Source organism: Balaenoptera physalus, assembly GCF_965194825.1.
Source record: "Balaenoptera physalus genome assembly, chromosome: 12".
Lineage (NCBI taxonomy): Eukaryota > Metazoa > Chordata > Mammalia > Artiodactyla > Balaenopteridae > Balaenoptera > Balaenoptera physalus.
Window position 1 is genome coordinate 92832061 of NC_138897.1, and position 27544 is coordinate 92859604.

General features: G+C 44.4%; 1 long non-coding RNA gene across 2 annotated transcripts in view; it reads right to left on the reverse strand.

Moving 5' to 3' along the window:
- The window catches only part of LOC309640106, a 226109-nt gene extending 214889 nt beyond the window's left edge, over nucleotides 1–11220 (reverse strand). For both annotated transcript variants that reach the window (XR_014252030.1, XR_014252031.1), the window contains exon 1: nucleotides 10997–11220. This is a non-coding gene — a long non-coding RNA (uncharacterized lncRNA). The remainder of the gene's footprint in view (nucleotides 1–10996) is intronic.
- Between the last annotated feature and the right edge of the window lie 16324 nt (nucleotides 11221–27544).

The window sequence follows — 27544 nt, forward strand, 5'->3', positions numbered from 1 at the left end:
CTTTGTTATATAGCAGCAACTAACACAACATTGTAAAGCAATTATACTCCATTAAAGATGTTAAATTAAAAAAAAAAGGAAGGGAATTCTGGCATCTGCTACAACATGTATGAACCTCGAGGCCATAATGCAGAATGAAATAAGCCAGTCACAAAAAGACAAATACTATATGATTCCACTCATATGAGATACTTAGAATGGTGATTGCCAAAGGTTGGAGTGATGGGGTGGAGAAGGTGACATTATTTAATATGTATAGAGTTTCAGTTTTACAAAATGATAAGCGTTATCAAGATGGAGCATGATGACGGTTGCACAAAATTATAAATGTATTTAATATCAGTGAAATGGACACTTAAAATGGTTAAAAGTTTATCACATTTTTACTTTACCACAATAAAAAAAAATTGAGAGAGAGACACAAAGGGAGAGAGAAACAGAAGCTTCAGGAGCACATTTACATGCTGAATGTCATCAGTAAGAAATCAGAAGTTATTCTTGTAACTTTCAACCCATCTGCTGGTTTTCAATACTTCTCAGTTGGGCAGGAATTCAATGGAAGAAACTTTTATAGGCTCCTGAAATCCCAAATGTATAAATCTGAGTAAGTGAAGAGCTCTCCGTCAGGAAGTGTGCATTCCCTGGTATCCAATTAATTAAAGCTCAATGATTCCATCACATCCCCTACTTGGCCCACTGTATTCACTGCAACAGCCTCCAAAGCTTTCTTATAGGCCAATTACTCCAAAGTAATTAGGTCTTAAGTCAACCATACTTAAAAGGATTGCGTGCATTTGATTTCTCTAACTTCTTCTTTGCTAATTATAGCTATGCGAATGCTCCCGACATTCTTTTGATGGAAACGTGCTCTTATCTACAACGTGTTGATTATGATATTGTTTTGTCTGGCTCATCAAGTATCAGCTAGAATCATGCAGGAGGAAATGGTAAACCATATTAAAGAAAAGTGTGTTTCTCTTTTGTCTTGCAAAACCTCCTCAAGTCCAGTGAGAGAAAGCCAAAATGAGATGGCTCAGGATAGGAGAAGACCCCGATGTTCATCATTAGAGCAGTTACTTCTCTAGGCTCCAGGAAAGGGAAGCAGGGTCCAGAGAAGGGTTCAGGCACCAGTGCTTGTGCACCAGCCCCGATGCTCAGCTCACATTAGCAGAACTGGAAAACCTCATTTTGAGGAAACAGGTTCATTAGTGCATCACAAAGGAATGAGAATGAAGTCTGGATAATGATGAAATCTGGGTGTAAGTACTAGCTCAGCCCTGTAGAGGCAGCAAAATTTGCCACCAAATTTTGTCTCTTTGTGAGACAGGAAGTGGGCAGGGCACAACCTTTAAAAGAATAACATAGCCATTGAGGACACGACATAAACTGGTTAGAACAAACTAGGTTCAAGATGGCAGACGACTGACTTCCACTAGACCTTGAGCCTCATTATACACTCATTGTAACACATCAGAAAGATAAATGACACACCCACAGGCGCCATGACAGTTCTGAGGCCAACCATAAAAGGGCAAAAAGTGGGTGGTGGCCCAATTCCTGGAAAGCCCTGCCCCTTCCCCCAAAATAGCTGGAATAATCCTCCCACTGATAACCCAGCCTAGAAAAATTAACCACTCCTCTTGCTTTCCGAGGTGGCCCGCACTCTGTCTATGGAGTATGTGTCTCCCTGAATATACCTGCCTTCACCTTACTATAGTTGGCTCTTGAATTCTTTCCTGCACAAAGCCAAGAACCCACACTTGGTGACCTTCCCAGGGACTCGCCTGAGACCTGGGCCGTGACCATCCTCTCGCATCGTTTTTTTTTTTCCTGCAACATTTGGAATAAAGATTATTTTAGGCTGATTATTTTTAAGAAAGAGAAGACTCAGGAAGTCTTCCTTTTTACCTCCCCCTTAGCTGGCTAAAGAACTTAGATAAAGAACCTATTTCTGGAATAGAGCTATCCCCACAGATACCTGCAAAGAACATGGGCTTGGTGTGGTGAGGGAAACTGCTTACCTCTCGGGGCCCCAGCTGAACTGAATCCCCCCTGGTCAGTCAGGGATTCTTTCCTGCTCAGATTTATGCTGCCAAGAAGGAAACTGAGTTTGCCGCAAGCAAGACAGGTTTTTACTCAATGGCCAGAGGATGAAGAAGGGGAACTGATGTTCTAAAGGCACCATCTCCCGGAAGGGAATGAGGCAGGCTGGGACCTGGGACTTGGGACCCTTTGCTGCAATGCTTGCACATGGACAAACCTCTCCTTGAGCAACAAAATACAAAGAAAGTATATGGGACTAAAAATAACTGTGTGTCTTTGCAGTTGGGGCAAATTATGGACAAAAAGATACGAAAGACCAAAAAACTCAGCTGCCACTTCTGAAAAACCGGGGAGCAAAAGCTGGGGGTCGGGAACCAAAGCAGGGCACTGCACATGCCCCCTGCACTCAGCTCAACCAAGGGGGTGGGCGAAACACCTTAGCCACCCCTCTGGCCTGACCCCTGGACATACCCCTACCCTCACCCCGTATAAGGAATAAGCTCACCCCCCTGAGGTGAGCAAGGGAAACTGTTGTTTGTGCTCACTCCCCCCTGCTGCAGCAGGGGCCCCAGTAAAGCCTGGCCTGAACTTCTTGTCTGGCCTCTGGTCAATTTCTATTGATTAAGGAGGCCAAGAGCCCTGGTCGGTATCAGAAGGGGAGTGAGGGAATTTAAGGGGTAGAAGGCAGTCAGGTCATCAGGGCTCTAGGAAAGGGGTGGAGATTTCCAGCAGGCAGTTGGGACATGTGCAGTCTTCCATACTCCTTTCCACATGGCACAAATTGTGCAGACTTCAAACCCCCCTTTGGGCAGAGACCTCAGCATGGTGATGAAGCAAAGGTGACTTTAGGACACCTCCAGGTTGCATCTGCGCAGGTGTGTTCCTGAGGTCAAGCCCGAGCCACTGTATCTCTCTAAGGACAGCTGCAAAGCGTCTTTGCCAAACACCATGTACTTTTGAAACAAACGCAGAGGTAAATCAAGGCAAGGAAAGCGGTGATCTCTAGCTTACTTTGCCCTCTCTCTCTGGGATCTAGCTGCTTCAGTCTGGTTTTGCCGCAGGCCTTCTGGGCATCCTGTTGATAAAACACCACTAGCTGGTATATGTAAAAGCAGTTTCTTTGCCTGGGGCCCGGGCTGCTTAGCATGGGTGACAAACTCAGCAGGGGCTAGAGTTCAGAGTCCACTCTGTGCCCCCTTGTCACTGCTGCCTGGCCCAGCAAACCTTTGTTTACCAAACATTTGCTTTCCCATCTCCACGTGAATTGCCTTCCTCCCCTTTGAGGTCCCAAACCCCTACCTCAATATCCTCTTTTGCCTTTAGCTGCGGATGGTATTTAAGGTGAGGGTTTCAGCCATTTTGGCAAGTTGCTCAGTTTTCCTGGGTCTCTCCCATGTATACACGTTTTTAAACTTTGATGTTCTCCTGTTAGTCTGTCTTATGTCGGTTTAATTCTTAGACCAACCAGAAGAACCCAGAAGGGTAGAGGAAAATCTGTTCCTCCCTGACAAGGACACATAGGAATTGGCCAGTGTCTAAGAATTGCCAAATGAAGACCAGAGGCCAACTCTGACCCCCAGATCTTCTTCATTCAGCCTACTTACCATTTGTCAAAGTCAAAATTATAGATGTCATATGAAGCTATGCATTTCTATTAGTCAGAAACTTCACTCTATTACAGGACAGACTATGATCTACACATGATGATCAAAAGCTGCCACAGAGAAACACCCTCCAAGGGTCTCAGCTCAGGGGTGTGAAGCCCCTCATCAGACACTGTCTCTGCTCTTAACCAAAACTACTTTTACCTTTTCAATGAAATTTTTTAAAAAGGGCTGACTCTATTGTGGTCTGGGCTCTGACAAAGCAATTGTTTTATTTGTTGCCTTTGAAGCAGGTAAAATAAGAACCCAAAGGGGTTTCTGGGAAGAAAAACAAAATACAGCATGCAATTATCTTTGAGGCTCTATTTTCATTTACCTAATTATGTGTTTTCATTACAAAATCAGCTTTTTGGTAATTTCTTTCTTCATGGTTGAAAAAGAAATTAAACAAACAGACAAACAAACAAAAAACACACTGCATTTGGAGTCAATTCTTTAGGGTGCATTTCTGCTGAAAGAAGAAAGCTTTAAGAACAATGTTTAGAAGTCTGGGCTGCTCTTTTTATTTTAATTCATTTAATCCCCACAGTGAGCCTGCAAGGAAATTCCCACTTCACAGAAGGGGTTCAGAGAGTTTGTCATTTAAATTCACACAGCTGTCCAGAGACAGAGGTGTCACCAACGAACCCAGCTCTCTACCTTCGAACCCCAGGCTACACCTGCCTCTAAAAAGCCCCCGTTTCCCTGGATCTGAGAGATTCTTTCCAGATCCCACTGGGGGTTGCTTCTGTCACAGCCCGATACTGGGTGGTGTGCGGGGGTCTCAAGGCCGGAAGGGCCAGCAGACACCCTCAGAGGGTCAGACCCCTGAAGATACAACACACAAGTGTGGGTCTCGAAAACAGCACTCAGCTTATTTGCACTTAGAAAACAGCCCCGTTGAAATCCCAGCCTTTTTATTGGTTCATTACGTTTTTCATCAACTATCTTTTCTGTGTATTTATCACAGTGGTGCGAAGGTTTATTTCTAACGGGTTTGTAAATGGATTCTTTCAACATTTTATTCGTCATTTGCATATTACTCATATAGGGATATGCTTCTTTGTGACTAAGAAATGTGCTTTCTCGTTTATCTTGAAATGCATTGCTCTCCTGTCTAGCCTTCCCCCACTTTTGATACAGTGTGGATAATAAAAATGTGAATTTAGTCAATACATATAGGTCCCTCACTCAGTGCCAGGCACTGGTGCAAGCACTTTACATGGATAAAATAGTTTAATCCACACAGCGCATCTACTGGGTGATGTGATGGGCATGGCTCCCAATGGCACATGCATTTCCTGATCCCAAGAACCTGTGAATGTGACGTTCTCTGGAAATAGGGTCTTTGCAGATGCAATCAAGTTAAGGATCTTGACATGAGGAGACGGCCCTGGATTATTCAGGTGGGTCCTGTAGTGGGTTGGATGGTCTTTTTAAAAGATATGACCGCTTGGAACCCATGAATGTGACCGTATTTGGAAAAAGAGTCTTTGCAGATGTAACTAAGTGACAGATCTTGAGATGCACTCACCCTGGATTAGCCAGGTGGGCCCTCAATCCAATAGCAAGTGTCCTTATAAGAAGAGGAGAAAAAAAACAGAGAAGAGGGCAGGACCACGTAGAGATAGAGGCAGAGACTGAAGTGATGCTGCCACAGCACCGAATGCCAGGAGCCACCAGAAACTGGAAAAGGTAAGGAAAGATTCCTGTGGGCAGGACTTTCCCCTCTTGGCTTTCCCCTGTGTCCTCACATGGTCTTCGCTCTGTGTGTATCTGTGTCCTAATGTCCTCCTCTTTTTAAAGCATCAGTCAGATTGGCTCAGGGCCCACTCACATGGCCTCATTTTACCTTAATTCCCTCTTTAAAGACCCTATCTCCAAAAACAGACATATTCTGAGGGTCCTGGGAGTTAAGACTTCAGCAGGTGAATGTGGAGAGAACACAGGTCCGCCCATAACAGTTAACTTTGCAATAGTTCACGTGATTCAACAGTGCAAGAGACCCGGCGTGCTCTTGAAAGCAATGTCTTTTCTCTGCTTTGTACTTTTTATTCCCTCTATTAACTGGAAAATAACAACTTGCTGTAATGAGTCACTCAGAGTCAAAGAACACCAAATCCATCACCCGTTCTTGTTTTTTTGCAAACGAGTAAATATTACTTTCTTTCTGTTTATAGCATCATCTAAGTGATAGCCGATCCATCAGCTTATCTGCTGATGTCTAACTACAGCATTTTGCGTTCATTATTCCCTACTTATATCATTCTTTTAAAAGGAGGAATAACTGCATTCTGCCTCTTGACAGTAGGGAAATTAAGTGGTGAGTCATAAAGATGAGTGTTACTCTGGAAAATAAAACACCAACCGCAGAACTAGAAAACCCAGCCAGATGTGCATCACCCCAAAATAAGATACACAAGCCCTTGCTTCTGGAAAACTCTCTCATTTCAGAGAGTAAAGGAACCTTCTAACTTCAGATACAACTTGCCTACTGGTACAACCATTTGGGGGAGCAATCTGGCAACACAGAAAGTTAAATGTATGTATACCTAAGGATGCAGGGGTTCTACTGCTATGTACGGACCCTAAAGTCTTGGCATCACCTTTTTTACTGTAACTCACAGTGTTAAGTAGATTTTGCATGGCAACTCAGAATGCACACATATGCACCCGCGCACACGCGTGCAAATCTTTATATTCATGTGGATGGACAAAAATGTGAAATGAGAGTGTCGTCTCAGGACTAGATTAACACTCCTTCTTGCTGTCAAAATACAGCCTACAGAGCTCTGGACTCCCTGGACACTGCAATGTCAATGAAAATAATCAATAAACAATCTATAATAAGAATAGAAAAGAGTTTTATTTGAGACAAACTGAGGACTAGCTCAGAAGCCTGCCTCCCAGATTACTCTGAGAAGCTGCTCCAGAGAAGCAGGCTTTTCAGCACAGTTTTATATCTTGTCAGAACAAAGAACACTAAAGAAGTCAGGGTTACATTTCAATGGAAACACACACACACACACACACACACAGACCAGCACATACACAACGAGTCAGCATGGCCTTGGCACCTGGAAGGCAGTCATCATCAAAGGAGGACCAGATCGGTGTCCTAGGAAGGGAGGCGTTTAATCTTTTTTTTTCTTTTTTGGCCTCACTGTGCAGCATGCGAGACCTTAATTCCCCGACCAAGGATCGAACCCATGCCCCCTGCAATGGAAGCTCAGAATCTTAACCACTGAACCGCCAGGGAAGTCCCATTTAATCTTTATTTTTAACATGAACATTCTTTACCTTTGGTCTAATAACTGAAACAGATGTACAATGTCTGTTTCATAGGCCCCAAACGGGCTATTTTAGTTAGCATAAAATTCAAGTTAACTCATCTATAAGCCAGAATGACTTCCCTATCCCTCAATATGTGAAAATTTCTTTTATCACCACTGAAGATCATGTTGGTCTAGTACATCAATGACATCGTGCTGATTGGACAGAATGAGTAAAAAAGGTGGCCAGTACCTTTTACTGGAGGCCCTGGAAAGACACATGTGCTGCAGAGGGCAAGAAGATTTGGGGACCCGCATTTCAGGGAAGCTGTACCGCATTTAGTGGTCACAGGCAGGCAGACATCCTCTCTGAAGTGAAAGGCAAAGGGCTGCACCTAACGTCACAAGGAGGAAAGCACAGGGTCTAGCTGGTCTCTGCTTGGGTTCTAGAGGAAACACCTTTCACATTCACGGGTTCTGCTCTGGCTCATCGACCAAGTGACATGCAAGGCTGCCAGCTCTGAGCGGAGTCAACAACAGGAAAGGGCACCGCGGTCAGTCCAGGCTTTGGTGCAATCAGTTCTGATGTTTGGGACGAACCATCAGGCAGACTCCATGGTCCCAGAGGTAACCAGGGGGAGTAAGATGCAGCATGAAGCTTATGGAAGTCCCGGTGGGAGAATCACAACACAGGCTCTGGGATTCTAAAGCAAGACCACGCCACCCAGAGCAGCATACTGTATACATTTTAAGAAGCAGCTCTCTGTAGAGCACAGGGAACTCTACTCAGTATTCTGTAATAACCTTATATGGGTAAAGAATCTGAAAAAGAATGAATGTATGTATACGTATAACTAAATCACTTTGGTACACCTGAAACTAACACAATATTGTAAATCAACTACACTCCAATAACATTTAAAAAAATAATAATAAAAAGAAGCAGTTCTCACTGGGCCCTCCTAGAGATTGAACACTTGGCCACAAGGAAACAGGGGCCCTGGGTCTGGAAATCCCCAGTGGCTGGATTCTGTCTGAACTGCCAAGGTTTAAAGAGATAAGGGCACAGTAGCAGCCCTGAGTCTTCCTCGCCCAGCCTGGGTCTAGAATCCCAGCCCCACGGAGCTGAGAGAGGCCACTGATGCTGCAGAGAGCTCTTCAAACCCATCCCTCCTCCCAGGCTTGGCCCCTGGTGCTCTAGGAGGACCTGTCTGGGGGAAAAGAAATGGATCTGCAGGCGTTCTGGATCTCGTTACTGTTTCTTCTTGGGTTTTTTTGTTTTTTTTGTGTTTTGTTTTGATTTTAAAGCAATTGAAATCAGGATGCCTGGGGGTTCTCTAGTAACCAGGACGGATGACACATGCAGAAATCCGGCTTCCTTTCTGCCTTTCTGATATTCCACTGAGCCAGCTCAGTGGGAGCCGGGCCGCCCAAGCCCTGTGGGTGAGAAGCAGGGACCCTGGGGGGGACGGCCAGGTGTTGCTGGTTTGGGGAGGTGGCAGCAACTTGGGTCTAAGCCTCTCTTGGCAGGTTTCTGCCTTCCCATCTGCTCCTTCTACCTATAACAATGTAATAGGGAAGAACAAATCTGACACCATATTGGATTTGTTGCTTTTACTTAAATCTTTTTTTAAAATAAATTTATTTATTTATTTATTTTTGGCTGCATTGGGTCCTTGATGCGGTGCGCGGGCTTCTCATTGCGGTGGCTTCTCTTGTTGTGGACCATGGGCTCTAGGCGCACAGGCTTCAGTAGTTGTGGCACGTGGGCTCAGTAGCTGTGGCTCACGGGCTCTAGAGCGCAGGCTCGGTAGCTGTGGCGCGCGGGCTGAGTTGCTTACTTTAACCTTTGTATTCTATTGCTTTTGCTCCCAGTTAAGAATGTTGCCTGTAGGGGGCTTCCCTGGTGTCGCAGTGGTTGAGAATCTGCCTGCCAATGCAGAGGACAGGGGTTCGAGCCCTGGTCTGGGAAGATCCCACATGCCGCGGAGCAACTAGGCCCGTGAGCCACAATTACTGAGCCTGCACGTCTGGAGCCTGTGCTCCGCAACAAGAGAGGCCGCGACAGTGAGACGCCCGCGCACCGCGATGAAGAGTGGCCCCCGCTCGCCGCAACTAGAGAAAGCCCTCGCACAGAAACGAAGACCCAACACAGCCAATAAATAAATAAATAAATAAATAAATAAATAAATAAATAAATAAATAAAATTAAAAAAAAAAAAAGAATGTTGCCTGTAGTGTGAAATGTACAGGACAGCCCATTCTCAAGGCTCTGACCTTCAAGGGTGTAACACTTTTCCATTCATATAGAGATAAAACACTGCAGAACAAAGAATAACATTTGTTTGTTGCAGGTTTACAGGAACATCGTGACCTGACCTACCAGGACAGCTGCAAAGTATTCTGACACCAAGAAGTCTGCAACCACCAACCACGCCCCTCCCTCGTCTTTCCTAGAAAAGGGCTTTGCTGAAACCCTTCGAGGAGTTCCGGGTTTTTTAAGGCGTGAGCCGCCCATCCACTTGCAGGGCCCTGCAATAAAACTTTCTCTGCTCCAAACGCCAACATTTCAGTGTTGTCTGGCCTCACTGTGGGTCTAGCACATGAACCTGCATTCGCTAACAATCCAGGAGGCGGTCAGACTCCTGGTCCCAGAAGGCTCAGCTTCTCTCAGGGTCTGTGGGGGTGAGCATGGGAACCCCGCTTGGGTGGCAGCTGGGATCACCTCCTGAGAGGGGGCAGCTCAGGGAAAACCAGAAAGAAAAGACACTGGGGGGGGGGGTTGTCTAACTGCACAGAAACCACTACTGCAGGGTCAAGGGGGCAGTGGCTCATGTTTTTCACTGTTTGTTTATTTTTTTTCTGAATAGACAAAACAAGCATATTAAGAACATAAATCAAACAGTACAGAAAGAGCATGAATTAACGAACTACTTTTTCTCCTGTCCCTACATCCCAGTCCCCTTCTCGAGGATACCACTGTTCACAGTTCCTGGTGTGACATACGTATGTGTAGAGTCCCTATTTTTGCACCTTGTTTTTCCTGTTTAAAAATGCAACTGTAGGGGCTTCCCTGGTGGCGCAGTGGTTAAGAATCCGCCTGCCAATGCAGAGGACATGGGTTCGAGCCCTGGTCCGGGAAGATCCCACATGCCGTGGAGCAACTAAGCCCGTGAGCCATAACTACTGAGCCCACGTGCCACAACTACTGAAGCCCACGTGCCGAGAGCCCCTGCTCCACAAGAGAAGCCTCCGCAATAAGACCGCACACTGCGAGGAAGAGTAGCCCCCGCTCGCTGCAACTAGAGAAAGCCCGCGAGCAGCAACGAAGACCCAACGCAGCCAATAAATAAATAAATTAATTAATTAAATAAAATAATAAATTTATTTAAAAAATGCAACTGTAAGAGAGTAAATCTTAAAAGTTCTTATCACACACACACACACACACACATAATTCTAACTGTGTATGGTGACAGATGTCAACCAGACATTGCAGTGATCATTTCACAATGTATACAAATACCAAATCTTTGTGTTGTACACTTGTAACTAACATAATGTTGTATGCAATTATGCCCAATAATGATAATTTTTAAAAAAGCAGAATCTGAAAAAATGCAATTATAACTCTTTCCATTTTAAGCCCCATGGGACCTTTTTTTTTGGCCATGCTGCCCAGCTTGTGGGATCTCAGTTTCCCGACCAGGGACGGAACCTGTGCCCCCTGCGTTGGAAGGGCAGAGCCCTAACCACTGGACCGCCAGGAAAGTCCCTGCATGGGACTTTTAATCCCACACTTTTCCCGCTCCCAGGGTGTCACCCAAAATTTGGGGGTTAGGGGGTGCTGCTCACTCGCCCTGCAGGGCCGCGGGAAGGTGGAAGGGCCATCTCCAGGTCTGAGTCCCTGGGTGTCTGGGTAGAACTCTCTAGGGCCGCGACCCAGAGCGGGAAGGAAGGCAGGGGCCGCATGAAGTCCCTCTGTCGGAGGAGCGCACCCTTCTGGAGCACCGCGTCCTCCCCTGTAGGCATCGTTACCTCGGACTCTGGAAGGATGCTCCTTTCTGCGTGCTTCACCCCAGGCGCCCTGGCGCTCACCTCCTGACGAGGCGGCCGGCGGGTGGGCTGGACCGGAAGTAACGGACTGGGCAGAGGGCGGTGGGGGGAGGGACGGTTCCGGAGACGGAGCGGGGCGGGAGGTGGGGAGGGGGTGGGGTCCGAGGCGGTGAGGACGGGGAGTCGTAGGTGGGGTGGAACTGAGACAAGCCTGACCGGAGAGGCGGGGGCGGCGGGGGCGGCGGGGGCGGAGCCCGGGTGGGGCGTGGCCGGCGCGTGGCCGGCGCGTGGCCGGGGCGTGGCCGGGGGCGGTCCGGTCCAAAGCGCGCGAAGCCTAGCCGCCCAGAAGCAGTGGGCCGGGAGGGGCGCGGGCAGCTGCCCTGTGGGGAGGGGGTCTTCCGAGGGGAGAGGGGTCGGACGCGCACATCTGAGACGCGGCCGGGCCGGTGACTCGGCTGCGGGTGGCGCCCCGGAGTCCGAGGAAGCGGCGGGGGACGCAGGACGCTCTCCGAGGTCGCCCCCGGGCAGAGGTAAGGCGAGCGCGGGCGGCCGTCGCGGTGGCGCTCTCGGCTCGGGAAGCTCCCTCCATCTCCGGGTGCTTCCAGGCGGAGGGCACCTGAACCGGGAGTCTGTGCGCGGGAATCTGGCGAAGCCGGCTGATCGTCCCCAGGGGCAGTTCCTCCTCCCTGGATGGACGGGTCCCGTCCGGAGTCTTGCGGCTTTTGGGGGCCACTTTGGCTGCTCCCGCATCTCTAAGTGGTGCCCCAGGGTCGATGAGGGGGTGCGGCCAAGGGGAAGGTTTTGTGGATCGTCTCCCAGCTGCCTGCCGCTGGCTCAGTCAAACTGCGGTCCTGGGGTAGCAGTGTCCTGGCTTCTTGCTCACCTTCACCCCAGACGAGGGGTCCCTGCCCCGCTCCCAGCTCAGTCAGCCTGCCAGCGCGGGAGATGGAGCGAATCTCGGCGCCTCCATTCCTACAGCCGTGGGGTCTCACTCCATCGCCCCCAGGAAATCCAATGTTTTGCGCCCCCTTCTCCCCAACTCTGGGGTCCCAAGAGCCGATGTTGGCCCACGGAGGAAGGCACGCTCACAGCGCTAGTCTCTTGCCAGAAATCTGGGACCGCCCGGAGGCATCTGAGATTGAGATCAAAGCAGTTTGGGGGTACGGGTGGAGACTGGGGGGCTCCCAGGTGGTTGGTGCTGGGAGGAGGTGGGTGTGAGTCTCCGAAACCGGACTCCACGGAGCAAATGGACCAAGTGTAGTAGAGAGATTTTGATGCGCACGTCGGGCACGCAGCACAGCGCCTGGAGCGTCCACGAGCAGGCCAGCCGGTGGCGTGACTGTTGCTGTTTGTATCATGGGCACGTGCGGCGGGGGTGGCCGCGTAGATTCGGTGGCACCAGGGCCGGCGGCAAGACGATGCGGGGAGGGGTTCACCCTCTGAGCCCCGGGAGCAGTCAGCCTAGGGCGCCCTTCCCCTAGGATGCAGGCGCCTGTTAGGGGCCTCAGGGTTCCGGCCAAGTGCAGAAAAAGGGAGACTAATGGCCACGCCGAGGTGAAGGGCCTGCAGGTCCGGACTCTGAGTGCGCGGGGGGCCCTGGAGGCTCAACCCACCTGGTTACCACCTGCGCCCTGCGTCCTCTTCGCTGCAGCTGCAGGTTCCGCCCCCGTCCCAGGATGGGCTGATTGCTGCAAGCCAAGAGCACATCGTGAGAATCACGGCCTCTCTCCCGGGAGCCTTTCTGCCTAAAGCTGGCCTATAAACGCATTGGAAGGGTCATTGCCAAGTGAAATGAAAAAGTTGCTTTTGCTTTCCCAAGGTCACTAGGCACAGCCGGGAATAACCTGGAAATCCAGCTTCTTTGAAGCTGCAGGTTCCCAGACATCGTGACTAGACCCACTTTTTGGAAATGTCCTCACTACCGTTTTTAAGTTGAAAATTTAAATACCTGGAACTCCAGGTATGCAGGAGTGGGTAGGGGGCCGGGGAGGTGAGGAGAAGGCAATTTTTTTTGGTTAACTTGAAAGGCAAACAGATCTCCAGGATCAGGGTGCAGAGGAAGGAAGGTGAATGAATAGCGAGGGACCTGGCTATTTTATTTTGTTTTGTTTTATTTTATTTTTAATTTTTAAAAACATTTATTTATTTGGCTGCACTGGGTCTTAGTTGTGGCACGTGGGCTTGGGCTCTTCACTGCGGCGTGCAGGATCTAGTTCCCTGACCAGGGATTGAACCCGGGACCCCTGCATTGGGCGTGCAGAGTCTTAACCAATGGACCACCAGGGAAATCCCTATTTTATTTTATTTTTGTTTGTTTTGGTTTTTTTGGCCGCACTGCGAGGCTTGTGGAATCTTAGTTCCCCGACCAGGGATTGAACCCAGGTCCCCGGCAGTGAACGCTCAGAGTCCTAAACACTGGACCGCCAGGGAATTCCCGGATCTGGCTATTTTAGATTTGGTGGTTTGGAAGGCTTCCTTGAGAAAGCAGACTTTGGAAGGGAAGCATGAATGAGGTGAGGGAAGAGAGCTGTGAATACTGGGCAGGAGCTGTCCAGGCAGGACAGCAGGGCAAGTGGAGATGCAATAAGCTTGCTCCGTTGGAGAAATTGCAAGAACAAATGGCTGGAGCAGAGGAAGGAGAAGAGTCCAGGGAGGTGGGATCAGGAAGATGGGCAAGAATGGCCCCATCCAGCCTCTGATAGCCCCTTGGATCTTGTAGAGTCACTTGTTGGCAGTTCCCACAAGGAATATGGCATTTCAAACCAAATGGAGTTAAGAATTTATAGTGCTCATTTGTAAACTACTTGTGGACCTAACTCAGTTTCCAAGATTCCTATTCATAATTCTGAATAGAATTTTATTTCCTCCTTTCCACTTTGGGGACAGAGGACCCAGGGGTCACCATCCACATACAGACTTCCCTCATCACAACCTTACCTGTCCAGGAATCTTCATGTAAGAAGTGCAGAAACCTCCTTTTTCTGAGATCAGGAGTCAGAAGACTACAGTTAGGGGCCAAATCCAGCCCATCATCTGTTTTATAGATCAACTTTTAGAATACAGCTGCACATTTCTATTTATTCATTCTCTCTGGCTGATTTCCTGCTCCAACAAGAGCTGTGTAGTTGTGACAGAGCCTTAAAATTCTCTTTTTCGTCTTCCATCCTTAAAATATTTGAGGTGTACGAGGTAAAGCACAAAGAAGTACTGGCAAGTACTTGTCTTATGAAAGAATTTGTGAATGGTAAGTGAATGAGAGCATGCGAGATTGGCTGGAGCTTCCTTTCCTGGTGGAATTATACAGTAGGGCTATGTCCTTGCTGACTCCACCGAATCTTGTCTGGGACAGTTTTCTGTCTGCTTTAGAAGATCTCTTTCAACTAGTAAGATCATTGCGCATCTTTGTTATGCCACGGGGTTTTTGGAAACCTGCATGTATCTGATGAGCATTCCCCGAGTCTCGGTTGCAAATACATGGAGAGGGCATGAGATCTGTGTATTACTTACCATGATGTCAGCTGGAGTTAGTATAATACCACCCCAAAGTGTCTGAAATGATAGGAGTTTATTATATTTCATAACCAGAAGTTCAGAGGTGGTTGGTTCTGTGGTTTGTTAATCCAGTAGCCCACCAGCATCATCCAAATGTTTTTGTTTTTCCACTCCATGATACCCAGTGCACTGGCTGTCATTCTCCAGTGTGTTTCCTTATGATCACAAGATAGCTGCAGCTCTTCTGGACATCACACACTCACCCAGCTGTATCCAAAGGCAGGAAGAGGGATGTTTCTCCTCATGTATATCTCTTTATCAGGAAAGAAAACCTCTCCACAAAGCCTGCCACTAGTCTTCAGATCCCACTGTCATGGATTAAAAGGAGTTTAGTAAGGTGAATATTGGACCTTTGCAGGATTTGTAGATGGGAGCAGGCCCTGTTGTCAAAGAAAGAATCGACTGCTAGATAGGTAGCCAATAATCCTCCTCTCTCTCCAAAGGTTGTATCTGTTTGATTCTCTGTTTTTCACAAAGGCCCTGGGTGTTTGTTTTCCCCACTTCCTCTTGGTTGCTGCGGTGTTTATCCTGTGGGCTTTGTCCGACTGACGCCTTAGGTACTGCACGAATGAAACCCAAGCAGAAAGGGCTCCTAGGCTCCTCGTGCTTATGGAGAAGTTCAGGGCTGGATTGGTACCAGGGGTGTCTGGATGCAGTATCCTTAGCGACCTGTCTCCTTGTCTTTTCTCTGGGTTGGCATCATCTCCTGCAGGCTCTTCCCTCCTGGTGGCAAGTTGATCACCAGCAGCTCGCAGCGTCCATCCCACCAGCCTGGTCACTTCAGGGAGAACACTGCTCTACTCCATCAGATGCAGCGCAAGTCCTGGGGCTGCTTGTTAGTTGCTCTGCTTGGAGTACCTTGGGTTATGGGCGCACCCAGAACCAATCTCCGTAGCCAGCCTTGGAAGTGGAGGGAGGTGGGCGGTCAGTAGATGGACCCTGCCTGGGCTTAGAAATCAGCAGAGGGGTTCTAGTTGGGAAGATACTGGGAGGTCAGAAACAAGAGGGGGCCAGGATGTCACTGTGGTCTTACCGATCCAGGTATTGGGGCTGAGAAGTCTAAATGTGATTTTCCAACTCTACACCCTCAGAAAATACTGTCTGGGTACAAAATCGTGATATCTGTGGATTTTGTGTAGGGCATATATTTTCTTACACTATTTGATCAAGTAGTGATGTTGTCAAACTCAGAGAACAACCCAGATGGTGTTTATTACTTCTGTGAGAATAAATTTTGCATTCTTTTTAAAAGAGATAAGAAAGATCGCACGAGAAAAAGTAAATATATAACCAGAGTTATATAATTAGGAGAAGTCCTCACATTTCATGCCTCTTCCTCCCTACCTCTATTCCTTCTCTTTTCCTCTTTGTCCTTGCTTGCGCTGCTAGAAATGCAGAAACGTTTGCTTTGGGAAGACAGTGTGTGCCTATCTAATATTCCTGTAAAATCTATTCTGTAATATTAATAAATATTGCTTATTTTATCCTTTTTGTTGAATTATGCTATCAGATGAGATGTTAAATGCAGGCTCATGGGATGTGTCTGACAGAGTGAGTATATGAATATATTCCTAACAAAACATCCTGCAAAAGCTGTAATCTCTGAATTGTGACAACCTTGGGTGGAATCATTTTAATAGAATATAACATAGAAACTGCCTGAAATACTGTGATAAGAATTCTAAAAGCTGTTCAATGCAAAAACCCAGTGCATTGGGTTAGAAAGGCAGAAAAATCTTGATTTTTAAATAGTATTGTAATGAACACTCATTGTGAGACCATGTGAGTAAATGAATTTGAAAACCACCTGATTACAAACGAAGACAGAAGAGATTAGAAGAATGAGCACATTTGAAAGTGTTCTAACAGCTAATGCCAAGCCAAAGGAAATGGGAGTCGAGCTAACAGACTTCTTGCCTGGGGACTAGATACCTCCAGAGAGCTTGGCAATGGGGTTGTTCCTTACATGAACATTGTTGTCCCTGTTGCCTTGGATACGCCTGAGTATTCCCAGGAATGAAATTACTGGGTAACAAAGTATCAATATATGTGCATCTTCAGTTGACCCACAGATGCATAGATCTGTAGTCTGAAGAGCTGCTCTAGCTATTATGAAGACCAGTGATCATGATAATAGATGCTTATTATTTATGCCAACTTGTCGGGGGTGATTTGTTATTCAGCCACAGCTAACTGATACACCCACATTGATCTCTACTATCTCTTCAATATTTTACCCTTCACTATGTATACAGCATGTTTTAGAAACAGTTTATATGTTAACTCATGTTATTTTCTAGCTTCACTAATATATTATTTAAGACTGCAAAAGATAGAAACCCAGTTAAAACTGGCTTAATGCACAGGGGCAGTTCATTAACTCACATGATAAGAAATTCACGTGGATCAAGGTGTTGAGATAATATTATTAGGATCTTCTTTTGCTCAGCTTTCTGGGGGTTTATTATTTTTCCTTATTGTGGGAAGGTGAGCTCCCAGAAGCTCCAAGCTTTCATTCATCCGGGTTAGTATACTCAGAATGAAGCAAAGCTTTTCTTTTTCAATAATTACTTAAAGGATCAGGTTTAATTTTATGGATCAAGGTGAGCCCTTTGTCTCTCTTTGAACTGTGATGATAGAATGGGACCCACTGATTGGCTTATCTGGGGTTTCCAGCCTAACCCCAAAGCTGGCAGTGGTATCACTCCCATTTTAGTTTCCTGGACTGAGAATGGGGAAGGGGCCATTTGCCACGGGAAGTTTAATATGCTGTTGTCAGAAGAAAGTAAAGGGGATGCCAGGTGGGCTAAAACTGTAGACCTTTGTCCACTTGAATCATCACCTAAATTAGTAATGCTAGGTTAGAGTCTATAAACTGGTATGTTTAATCTAATCATTTAAATTCCCAAACAGATATGTAATCATTTAGTCTCTTATTCATTATTTATTCCATTTTTTAAAACTTGAGTACCTACTGTGTGCCAGCCCCTCCACTGAATTATGATGTAGGTTGCTGAACAATCCAGGTATGGTTCCTGTATTCAGGATAATTCTAGTAGAAAAAGAAGTTCTTAAAGACATAAATAATTAACTACAATTATGATAAGGAGACTTCTCCTTCAAGCTAGGGTGGAATAAATAGAAGAATTTACCCTCTACCTGAAACACTCAAAAACAAAATATATATGAAATAATAGTTTTCAGGACGCTGGGTACCAGTCATTTTTGCAAGTTCATCCCTGAGAAAAGACAAAGGAGGTAAACCCTCAGTTGCCCCGGGATGCTGACTTGAGAGCATTCCAAGACCACAGCATGGGAGAGGAGAAGCCACACACAGCCTGGTGGACTGCCTGAGTTGAAGAAATAGAGTTTGAAGTCAAGGGAGACAAGGCAACTACATTTTTCAGAGTATGGGGGAGAAGAAAGAAGCACTAAGATAAAATTCCAGAGATCTGCAGAAGGTTCCTTTGCATATTCTTAAGAGTAGGTATCAGCACCAAGGTGTGAGAAAGCTACCTAAGTCTGGAGAAAGAACCAGCACAATGGATTAATGAGAACAGTGGTGACACACAGGGCTGGGAATAGTTCTTGTTTCTACCAGCCAGTCTGGAAATCCTCCTGACTCATGGAGATTGAATAATGCACACAGAAGAGTCATGTCCCAGTAGCGGTGAATAATTAGATTGAGCACTGCTCCACTCCTGGCAAACTATCAAGAGTGAGACCTCAAAGGACCAAACTATTTCCAAGTAACTTAATCGTGTCCCAAAACAAACCTCAAGAATATTTATAGGATTACAAAAATACCCAGCACCCAATAAGATAAAATGCACGATGTCTGGCATCCAGTGAAAAATTACCAGATTAAAAAAAAAAAAAATTACCGGATATGCCATGAAGCAAGACAATACAACCAAATATGAGAAAAAGCAATCAATTCCAAGCTAGAATTGGCATGGATGTGAGAATTAGCAAACAAGGAGATTGAAGTAGTTATAACTGTATTCCGTATGTTCAAAAGTTAATTAAAGACATGAAAGATATAAAAAAAGATCTCTAATCAAATTTCTAAAGATGAAAACTACAAATGAAAAATACACTGGATGGGGTTAATGGCAGAATGTTGAACTTGAATGCATAGCAAAAGAAACTATCCAAAAAGATCATTTTATGTATCAAATGTTACATATATCTACATATATATTTAACATGTATATTATAATAACATAACACATTAATATATGTAGTATATAAATAAAGGAGTTACATGACTCTAGAGAACTCCTGAATATGGTTACCACCAGTACAATTGTGCTTTCTTTCTCTGCATGAAAAGCTTAAATAACTCACCATCACCAGCTTGTGTACTTCAAACTGGGCCTCTCATGGATGGTGGTGATTCTTCTGTGGGCCTGTCTACATCTTCTTGCCTAAGGTCCAATGTCCCTTGTTAGTGAACTAACTAGCCAAGGTTAGGAGTGGAATTTGTGGTTCAGGATTGAAGTTTTCCTCTATAAAGCTCACCGCTCATCCTGGTGATTGAAATTTTAAACCTTGGTCTCAGGAGTGTCATTCTCCACCTGCCTTAAAGACAGCAAGGTAAGAATTTAGCTCTTATATATTGAGTAATGGCAAAAAGGAAGAGCGTTATTATGATGAGTTCAATAAAGCTTCCATTTGATAACTCTTCCAATCCTATCCTGATCCACAGTAGTTAACTCACATCTTACTTGGGTAACAAGTGGGTTTTCGTTGATGGAAGAATATTTTTTAAATGCATATTCGTAATCTGCCAGTATTCATGATGTTAGCAAGAGAACTCACATTATAGTCTACACCCCCTCATCAATATTATCATAGTAGGGATAGATGATAATGTTTACACTATTATGGGCATTTCAGAATGCCATTTCCTCTTATTTCTTTAAGATAAGGACTCTTGATTGTTTATAGATATAGATATCTGTTTCTTCCATTTGAGCCCTTTTCATATTTCTTTTTTTTAAATTAATTCTTATTGGAGTATAGTTGATTTACAATGTTGTATTAGTTTCAGGTGTACAGCAAAGTGAATCAGTTTTACATATATCCACTCTTTTTTATACTCTTTTCCCATATAGGTCATTACAAAGTATTGAGTAGAGTTCCCTGTGCTATACAGTAGGTCCTTATTAGTTACTTATTTTATACATAGTAGCGTGTATATGTTAATCCCAATCCCCTGTAAGTTTGTTTTGTACATCTGTGACTCTGTTTCTGCTTTGTAAAGAGGTTCCTTTGAACCGTTCTTTTAGATTCCACATATAAGTGATAGCATATGATATTTGTCTTTCATATGATATTTGTCCTCATATCATAGGATATTTTTCTTCGTATTTATGAAATCAATTTTCTCTGTATGTAATTGAGATGCCTAGTCATTCCATGGCTGTGAATTCACAGGAAAACTAATATGAGAAAGATCTGGCTCCATGTAGGCAAAGACACTGAAATCTCATCTTTTCCTTGCTGAAAAAGAAGATTTCTAGCCATGACCTGCCCAAAACGTCTGGAGGAGTATAATTAGAAGGGCTGGTGAATACAAGTCTGTTTACTTCTTTCCCCTTTGGTCACAGACAAAAGCTCTTAATACCCATTCCTTGAAAGGTTGTCCCAATGTTAGTGGTGAATCATATCAACCAGAAACAAGCTGAACTTCTTCTACCCCCAGGGATCATCTCCTCTGGGACACAAGACCTTAGAAAGCCTTGGACAGAAGTGAGACCAGAGCTGGTGGTGTTAGGTTTGAGTCTGAACTTTTCTTTGACTGGTTCAACAGGTTGACTGTCTTTTAGATCCTTGGCCGGGTCACCTTCCTCTTTTTTTAAGAAATAAAAATTTTATATATGTGTTACCGAACTCAGGTCCGGCTGCTTGCTGCTCAAAAATCAATACTCAAGAGAGAGAGACAAATGTTGGTAGAAAGGAAAGATGCTTTTAATCAGAATGCCGGCCATCTGGGGAGACGGTGGACTCAGTGTCCCCCAAAAACCATGTCCGAAGATTCTGCTCGGCCATGAAAGTTTTTAAAGGGAAACAGGGAAGTAATCTCAGTTAATCATTGAGATGGGGGGTCAGAGTCATCTCCATCCCCCACTGTGGGCAGGCTTGTTGACTTCTTGTGATCTTTCTTTAGATGCTCTCTTGTTCACACAGTTTATTCGCGAGATTACTGAAAGGGAAGCGAGGGAAGAAATCTGGTCAACTGTTACTTACTTATTCTTCACTTCTACTTTGATCTACGGAAAGAACCAACAGGTTAGGCAAGGTATTGTGTGATCAAAATATTGGAAAAGTGTGCTTGGGCGGGAGATGAGTGGAGCATGGGGTGGCTGATTTAATGTTAGTGTCAAGACAAAAGGGGCCTCCTGCAGAGAGCTCTTCCCTGCCAAAAGCTGCTTACATATGTAAGGTGTACAACCTGATAATTATCTATCTATTGATAGATACAGATATATAGTAAAATGATTACTATAATCAAGGTAATTCATGTATCATCTCCCCACATAGCTAACATTTTTTGATGTGTGTGTGATGAGAGCATCTGAAATCTTCTCTATTAGCAAATTTCCATTATTCAATCCAGTATTATCAAGTATAGTCATCGTGCTGGGCATTAGCTCTGTAGACCTTTAACATGCTTGCCCTTTGTGTGCCATGTCTGCCTTGAATAACGGAGTGAAATTCTTTTTTCAGCCCTCAGATACCCTATTTTGTGATACTATTACACCTTTGAGTTGATTTTTTGGGGTTCTTTATAATCCCTTATGTGGCAAGCTCCACAGTGTGGCCCATGTTCCTCACAGGCCTAGCATGTAGGAGTTCCTCAGTCCCTCTCTGTTGAATGAGTACACTTGTGTGTTTCATAATCAAAGACAACTTGAGTCTATGTCAGCGGTCAGTTTGCTGCGTGACCTGCAGTTGATCAGGCAGTGTTGCTGAGACACTAATAATGCTTTTGTATGAGGCAGTCCGTTGCCCTGGGCAGGGCCCTCAGCATCGGATTATCAGATTTAGTTCCAGACAAGACTGCAAGAGGATAAACTCAATGCACTCAATTAGCAATAGGTCTCAAGGACGCGTAGTGTAATTGCTTATTTCCCTAAATAACAGAGACACACTGTGACTTAATTACAATAGTTTCACTGTGAAATAGCATTGGGGTAATTTCCAAGTGAGTATATTTTACATTAATGAGATTTGCTCAGTCTTATTGGCATTACTGTGAAATGCCTTTATGTAGCAAATTATTTTCTAAATTGCTCATGTTGTCTGTGGAAAAAAAAAAGCATTTCCAAATTTCCTTCTGGAGGTGAAATGTATGTGCTTCAGAAAAGTCTCCACACTAAACTTTCATGGGTGACAAGGCTTGACTGCCCAAAAAAAGAAAACAAAAAACAAGTATGGTCTTTCCAATGTTTGTGCATCTCCAAAGCATGAGCATTCAGTTTAATATCCGCCATTAAACATTCAAGTATGAGGAATTTTTTCATTAGGAGTCTGGAAAGCTGAATCCACCAACAGTCAAGGGTCTTACATTTGAGTCCTACCTCTGCCTCTGGCTATCAGGCATTGTCACCAAATGCCCAACACTACCAAAACATTGGAGTTTGGAGCAGAGAAAGGCTTATTGCAGGGCCATGCAAGGAGACACGTGACTTGGGCCCAAAAAACCCCTGAACTCCCCAGAGGGTTTTAGCAAAGCATTTTTAAAGGCCAGGTGAGGGGGAGGTGTGGTTGGTCGTTGCTGACTTCTTGGTGCAGGAATCCTTTGTTCTCACAGCTGTGCACGCAGGTCAGGTCAGCTCAGCTGTGCAGGACGTTCCTGTAAACCTCCAACAAGACAGATGTTATTCTCTGTTCTGCAACTATTTATCTCTGTGTGAATGGAAACGTGTTATACCTTTAAGGTCAGAGCCTTGAGGATGGGCTATCCTGTATATTTCGGGCTATAGGCAACATTCTTAACTTGTAGCAAAATGATGGAATACAAAGGTTAAAGTAAAGGAAACTGATCTAATATGGAGTCAGATTTGTTCTTCCCTATTACAACATGACCTTAGAGAAATTATTTAACATTCCTTTTCTCCCACTTGCTCACTTATAAAATAAGTGAGCCATTCATTTATTGGGTAACTCCTATGTGCAAGCACTTTTCTAGGCATTAGGACAAGAGCAGCCCATGGGAGTAGACTAGATTCTTAATTTTTCGGAGCTATATTTTAGTAGCAAAGACAAAACACACATAAATGAATGAATAAATGAATAATTAAGCAAAGGTTAATTTGATGCAAATACAATCAGATGATATAGTTGAGGTGGGGCTTGTGGCTTTGGGAGGAAAGCGCCTCTGAGAATGGTAACATTGGAGTGGCAATTTGAATAATGAGTCAGCTCTAGAAAATTTGGAGTGAGGGCTTCCCTGATGGCACAGTGGTTGGGAATCTGCCTGCCAAGGCAGTGGACGCGGGTTCGAGCCCTGGTCTGGGAAGATCCCACTTGCCACGGAGCAACTGAGCCTGTGCACCACAGCTGCTGAGCCTGCGCTCTAGAGCCCGCGAGCCACATCTCCTGAGCCTGCGAGCCACATCTACTGAAATCCACGCACCATGGTGAAGGGTGGCTCCACTCTCTGCAACTAAAAAATGCCCACACAGCAACAAAGACCCAACGCAGCCAAAAATTAATTAATTAATTAATTTAAAAAAAGAGAAAATTTGGAGTGAGAACATTCCAGGCAGACAGAATGGTACAAAGATCCTTGAGATGGGAATTTATTGATTTCTTAAAGTATCTTCAATTATAAATTTCAGTGATATCTCCTCTTGCAGAAATTTCAAAACAGTGTCCCACCTGTAGCATCCTGGGTTCTCCATTGTCATGGGTTCGACTTAATTGGCCTTATCTTGACTGAGCTTTCATTCAAATGATCTCCTTATGAATTGACTGCATCTAATTAATTAAATGTGCCTATGACTCCTCCCCAGGTTCCTGGAATTTGTTTCCACCATTCCCAATCTAGCACATACCGCCTTCCTTGCCAGTTTCCTAGCGTGACTAGCCAGCTGATACAAAAGCATAGAAGAACAAGAAAATCCTGCTTCTCAAACCTTGTAGATCCTGGTGTCCCGACTCCTTCCCGGTTACCAGCAATTGCCCAGAAAGTATATCAAATTTAAATTTGTCATTCATCTAGTATATACAGCAAGGTATGATGAAGAGATGTCCCAGCACTTCTAGATAGCACTGATAAAATCGACATTGATAGAGATGATTAGAATAAGGCAGCTAATACATATTTCACACGTTGATCAGGTAAGGCACTGACTAGAGATGATTAGAATAAGGCAGCTAATACATATTTCACACGTTGATCAGGTAAGTCACTGACTCTACGAAGGGATGCATAATGCTATGATGGGTCCACCTGTTACCTAGAAATACATCAATCAGTAACAATGGCTGGTTCAACTCAGCCCACTCCAAAACAGTCAACAAGAAAGAGTCAGAGTCTGGTTGCTATCACCCCACACCTTGGAGCCAGGAAATGTGCTCTTCCTTTCAATCCATGATTCAGAAAGAAGATGCTTCAGCAGCATGATAGCTAGTTACTAGTGGAGGTGACCTTGTGAAAAAGACAACTCAACTTTTGCATTCCCCTTAAAATAAGAGGTAATAACAATCTACTTTGCGGAATCCTAAGGCTTAGGTGAATATAATCCCAGTGAAGGACCCCTATGGTTATTATCAGTTTTCTTCATCATCCTCATCCTTGGTTGTCACCTTTTCAGTTAAAGCTTTCCTTGAACACCCAATTTAAAATAACAACTCTCAGCCATGAAAAAGAATGAAGTAAAGCCATTTGCAGCAACATGGATGGACCTGGAGATTATCATACTAAGCGAAGTCAGTCAGAAAGAGAGAGACAAATACCATATGATATCACCTATCTGTGGAATCTAAAGTATGACACAAATGAACATATCTACGAAACAGAAACAGACTCACAGACATAGAGAACAGACTTGTGGTTGCCAAGGGGGAGGGGGGTGGGGGAGGGATAGACTGGGAGTTTGGGGTTAGCAGATGCAAACTATTATATACAGAATGAATAAACAACAAGGTCCTATTGTATAGCACACGGAACTCTATTCAGTATCCTGTGATAAACCATAATGGAAAAGAATATGAAAATCTATCTATGTATAACTGAATCACTTTGTTGTACAGTGGAAATTAATACAACATTGTAAATCAACTATACTTCAGAAAAACAAATTTAAGAAAAAAAACAACTCTTCACTCTCCATTCCCTCATCCTGCTTTATTTGGCTTCTTTGCATTTATTACCATTTGACATTTTGTATATTTATTTGATTGTGGTCTGTTTCACTCTGGGGGAAAAAAAACAAAAAACAACTTCCTTATCATCAAAGTCTAGCTTTCCTCCCTGCAGGATCATCTGTGTCTAGATAAGTGTGTGGCATATAGCTGGTGCTTAATAAATACTTGTGGGTCAAACAAATCAACATTATCACAGTCTGTTATGCCACGAGGCTGAGGTTGAGCTATAGGGACTGACCAGTGGCTGAGTTAGACGGATGAGGCAGAGACAATTTTTATCTCTTCTCGGCCTATTCACAGTTGGAGAATGAGCTGGAAAAGAATTTGGATCACTATTTTAGGCTGCCATCTCATGGACCAAGACCAGCTTGAGCTTTGTAAAAATCAAGCCCTTCTGATATGCTAAGCATTACAGATAGACCGTATTACATTATTACATGCCATCATGTGACATCAGGGAATTCTACCACCTTCTTTTTCTCTGCTGAGCTCAGATTTAAACAGAAACCTAGTAGACACCAGCAGGAGAGATCTAGGTTTTGTGGGATTATGAACCTCCTGTCTTCCATGAGAAGGAGGGTGTGAGGAAACAGCTAGAAGAGCTTATCCCACTCCAGGGCTGATAAATCATTATTGAAAGTGGAAAAGGAAGATCAGGCAATGGTGAATTGAAGCATCATTTCATGGCCTTGGAAGACAGGCATGTGAATCACTAATCTGGATCCTAATCCTTGAAATTAGTCGAAATACCAAGCAATTTAAAAATAATAAGATGACGAATTTAATAAGAATTTGCTGAATGTTGCCTGACTGTGGATTCTAACCTGGAAGTCTTTTGTTTTCCTTGTTTTGATACATGAAATATACTGTCCTCTTGTTTATTTTCCTATAAATGAACTTATTAAAATGCAACAAAGATTAAATAAGCTTAATTAACTTAAGCGAATGTAATATTTTCATGGAGTAACTGAAGGGAATAGGACCTAACACACTTATTTATTTCTGTTATGTGCATCAAAAGTATGACTGGCTTAATGATCCTTCCGCCGACCAATATCCTTCCGCCGACCAATATCCTTCCGCAGACCAACGGAAAACGGAGTTAATCATAAAACAATTCCCTCTAGCAACATGGAATGAATAAGTCATGGGAGACTGCCCTTCTTGATGATTAAAGTTCAGATTTAGCCTTCCCTTCTCTTTCAGAAATGTCTGATTTGATCTTCTTTTTGCTGCGCCGCTCAGCTTTTGGGATCTTAGTTCCTCAAACCCAGGTCCTTGGCAGTGACAGCTCGGATTCCTAACCACTGGACCGCCAGGGAATTCCCTGATCATTTTTAGTTTACAGTAAATATCCGCATATTTGGAAGCTAATTTTACTCTTTTTGTTTGTTTTCTATCCTGTGCTGCGCAGCAAGGCTGCATGGGCCTGTGGTTTTCTTGGATGACCTGACGAGGGGTAGGGATAATAATACCAGTAATTACATGGGACACATCATGGTCCATATAACATGCAACATCAGAGAACATTTATGGTGGGTTGTAACTCTGCTGAGGGCTTCATATGGCTATTCAGTCCTTCCAGCACCCATCTTATGGTTGACTAAACAGAGGCACTGAAAAGTGAAGTGACCACCTCATAGGCTGAGCTAGGGTTTAAATCTGTAACTTTAAGTTTGTAAACATTTCCTGATAGGTAAATAAGTAGATAGGCCTGGTAAGGATAGAGAATGGATAAAACCCCAAGCAGCAAACTCAGACTCCCTGAATAGAATAGAAAAGATCATTGTTCTACCCAGGTCCATCCTCCAGGGAACAGCTCTGGGATTCCAGGGAGAAGCTGGTCTTTTTCTTTTTTTAATTTTAAAAATTTTTATTGGAATATGGCTGATTTACCACATTGTGTTAGTTTCAGGTGTACAGCAAAGTGAATCAGTTATACATATACATATATCCACTCTTTTTTAGATTCGTTTCCCATATAGGCCATTACAAAGTATTGAGTAGAGTTCCCTGTGCTATACAGTAGGTCCTTATTAGTTATCTATCTTCTATATAGTAGAGTGTATATGTCAATCCCAATCTCCCAGTTTATCCCTCCCTCCCCACCCCTTACCCCCTGATAAACATAAGTTTGTTTTCTACATCTGTAACTCTATTTCTGTTTTATAGATAAGTTCATCTGTACCCTTTTTTTAGGTTCCACATATAAGCGATATCATAAGACACTTGTCTTTCTCTGTCTGATGTACTTCACTCAGCATGACAATCTCTAGGTCCATCCATGTTGCTGCAAATGGCATTATTTTGTTCTATTTTATGGCTGAGTAATATTCCATTGTATATATGTACCACATCTTCTTTATCCATTCCTGTTAATGGACACTTAGGTTGCTTCCATGTCTTGGCTATTGTAAATAGTGCTGCTGTGAACACTGGGGTGCATGTGTCTTTTTAAATTATGGTTTTCTCCAGATATTTGCCCAGGAGTGGGATTGCTGGACCATATGGTGAGAAGCTGGTCTTGAGCAGGGTACCTGGTGGCCACTGGCTCCAGCGCCTGTGGGTGTCTTTGGATCTGGATGTTCAGGGAAT